A 7737-nucleotide genomic window follows, 5' to 3' on the forward strand; every position below is an offset into this window, starting at 1 on the left:
ACAGATGAGGATTATAAATGCACCTCTCTCCTGACCTAGCATGTTGGGAAGTGAGATCCCCAAGCTCATGTTCTTTCTCTCCACCCGTGATGACATGGATAAGACTCGAGCCATCTTAAGAAATCAATAAAAAAAATACAGAACAGCATCGATTTCACAGTGTGAACTGGATAGATGGGCCCTGCCTGTTATAATAATTTACAACAACATAAAGTCACTAGGCACTTCCCAAAGCTCACCCCATCTTGGAATCACCCTACCCGCAAGAAGAGATAGGCTGTCTAAGTATAAGAATAAGTTAAGAGTGTCTAGAGACGAGAAGTCCTGGAACTGGGATACAAAATCTCACAGAAAATGGACAAGATGTTTCCTGTTACGACCAAAGACTTTCCCTGGATCACTTCCCTAGGAACTGATTCTTTCTCAATAAACATCCCATATGTCAGTATGAACCCATGAGTCCTATAAGAACTTTCTGTTGAGTTCTTCACTAACAGGTCTCAGGCCTCAGAACCTAGGCATGGAATCCCTGCCATTCAGAGGACTGTCTGGAGCCTCATCCAGGTTTGCCAAGAGCAGTGTTGTGAGAACCACACCCCAGCTGGCACGTGCTGCTCCCCATGTTCTTCCCAAATAGGGTCCCCTCTCTTATTCTTGGCAAGACTGTGTCATCTGGTCTTCACTTCATAAAGTTTTTCTCAATCTTTACCCATGCAGGAGGCAAAACCAGTAAGTGAAGACAAGACTGTGCCAACACAGAAATGAAAATAATGAGTTGATAATCTGCAACTCAGCAGATTACTGAAGTACTTACTCTCAAGTACTTCAGAACAGAAAAGCTGTTTGTAGCGTCCTTGTCAGATTTTGGGGTAGGTTTGAGATTGTTTTACACAAAGTTTGGAAATCACTGGGGTACAGAATGAATGGGCTGTATATCCAGATCCTGAACTAGAAGAGGAAGCCACTCCATCTCCACTTGGCCAGGATGAAAGATGCCCCTGCAGACAGACCCAAGATTTTCCATAGCGCACACTCCAAAATATCTGTTTCAGACAAAGAGGGATTCTTGCCTAACACTTTCATGTCATATAACTGTAATAATTTTATCTCAAGATGTTTTTGCAATAGGAAAACTAAATACCTATCTCATCCGTAAAAATACACCATTGAAACATCTATGGGGTGCAATGCTGAGAGTTTCACCCACCTACCTGAGCAAGTTGCCAAAATTTAACGGCAAGGTTTATGAATGAGGTGAATGGCTGAGGTGGTTTATTAGCCATACAGCAGCTCTTAATCAGTTTTGATTCTGGCAATTATTAAACAGCAGAGCCAGTTTTTCTTGAGATTAATTAGATGAGATCACCTGGATTGACAAGTCTGGATAAGTCACAAGAATGGTGAATTGTACAAAGTAAACCCCCCAATGTCATCCTCTTGCTCATTATTGTTACTGGCCACTCCCAGGTAGTAACAGCAAACTATCTCCCTGGCATATTTTTCTATTCTCTATTGCATGTAGGCACTCTCCAAGCTCATTCAAAAAAGTGGCCTCAATCACTAAGGAACAAGTTAAAAAGATGCAGATGCCAGAAATTGTTTCCTTGGTGCTGGAAATTATTAACTGATCAGTCTGGCAACCATTTGGGGCTGTGACAGTGATACGCTCAGTGGTATCCCACTGCGTGGTCTGGACAAGCCTCAGTAACAAGACTTTGTTAGGTTCACACATATCGGCCTATAATTGGTTGTAGCCAGGGAATCAACAAGGAGAGAAAGGTCTATGAAAACAGCCATCTAATAGTACTCCTGACTTATTTTTCCATCTGCACCTCCTGTAAAACACTGACCTAAGAAATTCAGGCTGGCTGTGCACTGTGGATAAGACATGTATAGTTATAAGTGTCATGCCCAATAAACTAATTGGTGTGTAACCAGGGAAAGAAAAAAACAGGGAACCTGATATTCATTTCCAGCAAAATAACAAATGAGGTACCTTGACCAATTTTCCCATTGAAAATAGCTTGAAATGTTAGCAAAAAGAAAAATTGTAAACACCTTCTGAAGTACATGATGAGCTGGCAAGAAAATAAGGAGCATGAAGACAAAAAAAAAAAAAGAAAAAGAAAACAAAGGTATGAACCCAAGAGGTAAACAGAAAACCAAACAGCTTTCATTCACCCTGGGGGCATTTGCAGAGCTAAATATAGTGAGCTTAGATTTTTTCACAGCTTCACAGGGTACAGAAGACAAGAGTGCAGGGTCCGCCTGGGAAGGAGTTGAATAGAAGACACTAACTAATAAAACTAGGAAGAGCCGCAAGTTCCGTGTAAGGCTGAATTAGAAGTAACTCTACTACCTCCCTACTTCCAGTGGCATTCCTGGAAATGTTACCTTGAACTTTGGAACAAAGAATTCCTGAGAACTGATACCCACAAGCAAGTCCACGCCCAGGTCTGCAGTCAGAGAATTCTTATGACCTGGATTCTGAAAATCCTCAACCCCACAATTGAAGTGACCCTAGATTAGCAGTGATTCCAGGCATACAGCTGGAGCCAAATTAAACCCTCACTAAAGGAAGCCACCTTTATTCCACAGATAAAACATCCCCACCTATAAAGTCCCAAGGAAAATGAACACCTCATTTGCTCAGCACACAAAGAAACGAGGGAATAAAAGTGATGATTGGCAAAAACAAAAATCCCTATCAACTTTGAATACTAAAATTATCAGAGACAGAACCTAAGAGAATTATGTTTATAGATATAAAATATAATATTGAATATAAGCAGAGCTAAGGAAACTATGGGGCTTCCCAGGTGGCTCAGTAGGTAAAGAATCCACCTGCAATGCAGGAGACGCAGGCAGATGTGGTTCGATCCCCAAGTCAGGAAGATCACCTGGAGGAGGGCATGGCAAGCCCATGACAACCCACTCCAGTATTCGTGCCTGGAGAATCCCATGGACAGAGGAGCCTGGTGGGCTACAGTCCATAGGGTCAAAAAGAGTCGGACTTGACTGAAGCGACTGAACACTACAAAAAAAGACAATATAGCTTAAGAAAGTGGTAGTGAAGAAATTATCCAAATTACTGTCAAGAAATAACAAAGATTTAGAATATATGAATAAGACATTAAGAAATAGGAAAGATAAATTAAAATGTTTAATATTAATATATGTCTAAGTCAGCAATTCTCAACCAGGGGTAGTTTGGGCTTCCAGAAGAAATTCTTTGTTGAAACAACTGGCAGAGGGTAGAGGGTATGAGTTATTAGTATCTAGTAGCTAGAGGTCCTGGGTGCAGGTCCATTCAGTTCAGTTCAGTTGCTCAGTTGTGTCCGACTCTTTTTGACCCCATGGACTGCAACATGCCAGAACTCCCTGTCCATCACCAAACCCAGAGCGTGCTCAAACTCATGTCCATTGAGTGGGTGATGCCATCCAACCATCTCATCCTCTGTCACCCACTTCTCCTGCCTTCAATCTTTTCCAGCATCAAGGTCTTTTCCAATGAGTCAGTTTTTTGGATCAGGTGGACAAAGTATTGGAGCTTCAGCTTCAGCATCAGTCCTTCCAGTGAATATTCAGGACTGATTTCTTTCAGGATTGACTGGTTGGATCTCCTTGCAGTCCAAGGGACTCTCAAGAGTCTTCTCCAACACCACAGTTCAAAAACATCAATTCTTCGGTGCTCAGCTTTCTTTAAGGTTCAACTCTCATATCCATACATAACTACTGGAAAAACCATAGCTTTGATTAGATGTACCTTTGTCAGCAAATATCTCTCCTTTTAATTATGCTGTCTAGATTTGTCAAGATTTAAATATGCTGTCTAGATTTGCTCCTTCCAAGGAGCAAGCAGATTTTAATTTCATGGCTGCAGTCTTAGATAGCCTAAATATTTTGGATAGCCTTGCACAACAAAGAATTGTGGCAATAGTGCTGAAGCTGAGAAATCTGGATCTATGTTAAGTTCCAAAATTAGAGTTAAAAGGAGTGGAGCAAAAGTAATATTTGAAGAGGTAAAAAAATAAATCACAGTGATCCCCACAAATATATAAAAAGAAACACACACATATGAAACTTTAATACACCAAAGATAAAGAGTAAATATTTAAAAAGCCAGAGTACATTTGGCTTCATTATACAGTTCTGTGTCCTTTGAAATTTTCCACATGGAAGAGCTGAGATTAAAGAAGGAATAGAAAAGAATACATTTAAATTGAAACATTGATTGTTCAGGATAATGAAGATAATAGTAGTAATACTGTTAATAGTAGTGTCCTGAGGTTTAAATTCTAACCAAATCTCTACTGGAAGAAAGTTGAGGGACTCCTCTGGTTGTCCAGTGGTAAAGAACCCACCTGTCAATGCAGGGGACAGGGGTTGGATCCCTGGTCCGGGAAGATCCCACATGACTTGGGGCAGCAAAGCCTGTGCGCCATAACAGCTGAACCTGTGCTGTGGAGCCCATGAACCGCTGAAGCCCTCATGCCATAGAGCCGGAGCTCTGCAACAAGAGAAGCCACTGCATTGAGAAGCCCACGGATCACAAGGAAGAGTAGCCCCCACTTGCTGCAACGAGAGAAAAGGCCATAGCCAGCAGCAAACACTCAGCACAGCCAAAAAAATAAAGAAAGAAATTTTAAAAGAAAATTGATGTAGTTGTATTAGTAGCAGATCGTGCACTTTGGATTTTGAGAAAAAAGTGTTAGTAGAGGTTAAGGTCTTGAAAATGATAAAAGTAAAACACAAAGAAACCTATACAGATTTTTAAAAGATATACATCATATCTTCAAACTGTGATACAAATACTGACAGACTACAAGGATGACTAGACATATTTATAATCATTTGGAATATTTTGACACATCTTCCAACAACTGAGAGATTAAACAAGCAAAAATTCAGTAAAGATAAAGAACATTTGAAAATAATCAACTCTGGTCTAATGGACATGCAAAGACTGAACTAAACAAATATTCTTCTCAAACACACATGAAGCATTTAAAATTTCATCACATACTCAGCCATAAATAGGATAACACACATTCTGGTTTCTAGGACAGTACCAGTTTATACATCTTGTCTTCCCATCTATTCAGTTTGGCAGTTACTCCAGATAAAATTGTCCCTGTGTGTACATTGCATTATATGATCATTCTAGCTATAAGACAAGCCTCAAAAAGTTCCATATAACTGTTATCATGCAAAGCGTGTTTTCTCTACAATATGATTAGGTTGGAAATCAATAACTAGTGTAACTAAGAAGTAGTGGCTTTCTCCTTTCATCCAGCCTGCTCTCAAAGGATGAAGATCAAGACATCAGTGAGAATGCTGGGTCCTGGCCATCATCAAAAAATCTACAGATAAATACTGGAGAGAATGTGGATAAAAGGGAACCCTCTTGCACTGTTGATGGGAATGTAAATTGATACACCCACTATGGAGAACAGTGAGGAGGCTTCTTAAAAAACTAAAAATAGAACTACTATGTGACCCAGCATTCCCACTACTGCGCATATATCCTGAAGTGAACGTGGCTCAGTTGTGTCCAACCCTTTGCAACCACAAGGACTATACAGTCCATGGCATTCTCCAGGCCAGAATACTGGAGTGGGTAGCCTTTCCCTTCTCCAGGGGATCTTCCCAATCCAGGGATGGAACCCGTATCTCCCGCATTGCAAGCAGATTCTTTCCCAGCTGAGCCACAAGAGAAGCCCTTATATATGCTGAAAAAACCATATTTCAAAGGGACACATGTACCCCAGTGTTCATCGCGAGACTACTTACAGCGGCCAGGATATGGAGACAGCCTAGATGTCCATCGACAGATGAGTGGATAAAGAAAATGTGGTGCATACATACAGTGAAGTGTTTACTCAGCCACAAAAATGAACAAAACTGGGTCATTTATAGTGATGTGGATGGACATAGAGTCTATCATACAGAGTGTGGTAAGTCAGGAAAAGAAAAATAAATACAGTATATTAAAGCATACGTATGGAATCTAGAAAAATGATAGAAATGAGGCTGTTTGCAGGGCAGAAATAGAGACACAACAGGTAGAGAATGAACACGGTGGGCACAGTGGGGGGTGGCGGGGGGAAGATAGCGCTAAGTCACGTCTGACTCTTTGGATCCCATAAACTGTAGTTTGCCAGGCTCCTCTGTCCATGGGATTCTCCAGGCAAGAATACTGGAGTGGGTTGCCATTTTCTTCTCTGGTGGGGGATGGAGGGGAGGGTGGGACAAATTGGGAGAGTAGGATTGCTAAACATGCATGTGTAAAACAGAGAGCTAATGGGAAGCTGCTGTATAGCAGAGGGAGCTCAGCTCAGTGCTCTGTGATGACCTAGAGAAGCGGCATGAGGGGGCTCACGAGGGAGGGGATATATGGATACTTATAGCTCATTCACTTCATTGTACAGCAGAAACTAATAACATTTAAAGCAATTATGCTCAAATGTAAACAAACGAAAAAAAAGAGCGCCGAGTCCTAGTCACCCTTGTCCTGGTTCATGAGGCGGTGGTTTCATGTCAGGAGCAGCAAGTTGAGAAGTTCTGAGTCTGTTGCCTCCCCACCCCATTCGCCCAACAAGTACTTGGCTCCTAAAATAGGATTGTCACTCAGATAGAATCACATCTTTTTTTCCCTCACCCAGCTCCACGACTGTAGAGCAGAGACTTTGCTTGGAGGGGGAAACAGAGAACTCCTAATCTCATCCCCAAGTAACTGACTTCACTGGCAATGGAGTGTGCAGAAGCCTAAGAGCACTCTCAAAAACCATGGAATTTGTGGTAAAAGGCATTTGAAAGAAGACTGGTGGATTCCTTGGAGATACAGGCTAAATTGTAGACCAGTAGGTTTGCTGGAGAGACCCAGGGAAAGAGACATCAGGGAGGAGCCCTCTGAGAGTCAGAACAAATCTAAAACACCAACTCTGGGAATTAGCCCTTCAGAGGAGCTTGGATTTGATTGAGTTTATCAGTTTATGCCCTCAGGGCAATGTTGAAAAAGTAGAATAATCAGATGGCAATTAGTGTGATTTAACAGGGAGAGAGACACTCAAAAACAACACTGTCAAAACCACTGTCATCCCTGGGTGATCGTGGGCTTACTCTGAGCAGTGCCCTGCTTAGAGTTGGCAGGTTCACATTTTGGTGGAGGGGAGGAGATGAAGTGAAAGTGAAGTTGCTCAGTCATGTCCGACTTTTTGTGACCCCACGGACTGTCAGGCTCCTTCGTCCATGGAATTCTCCAGGCAAGGATACTGGAGTGGGTTGCCGTTTTCTCTCTTCTCCAGGGGATCTTCCTAACCCAGGGATTGAACCCAGGTCTCCTAAACTGCAGGCACACTTTACCCTCAGAGTTACTAAAATAATCCAGCCAATCACTCAACAAATAAAGATAATAGCAACAAGTCCCAGGGAGGGGCCAATAACCAGAGTGGCTGTGACATATTATCTAAAATGTCTTCTTTCCAACAAAATGTATGAGACATACATAGATAGAGGAAAGAATGTCCTCTACACCAAGGGTAAAAAAAAAAAACACACTAGGTGACAGAAAATACCTATGAAAGTGACTAGATGTCATATATCTATAAAAGAGAAAAGATTTCAAAATAGCCATTGTAAATGTGTTCACAAAACTAAAGGAAAGCATGCTTAAGGAAGTAAAGGATGGCAGTATTATATTAAATAGAGAATATCAATAATGAAATAACAATTTAT

Source organism: Giraffa tippelskirchi, chromosome 2 (genome assembly GCF_054371585.1).
Source record: "Giraffa tippelskirchi isolate mGirTip1 chromosome 2, T2T-mGirTip1v1.2.pri, whole genome shotgun sequence".
Lineage (NCBI taxonomy): Eukaryota > Metazoa > Chordata > Mammalia > Artiodactyla > Giraffidae > Giraffa > Giraffa tippelskirchi.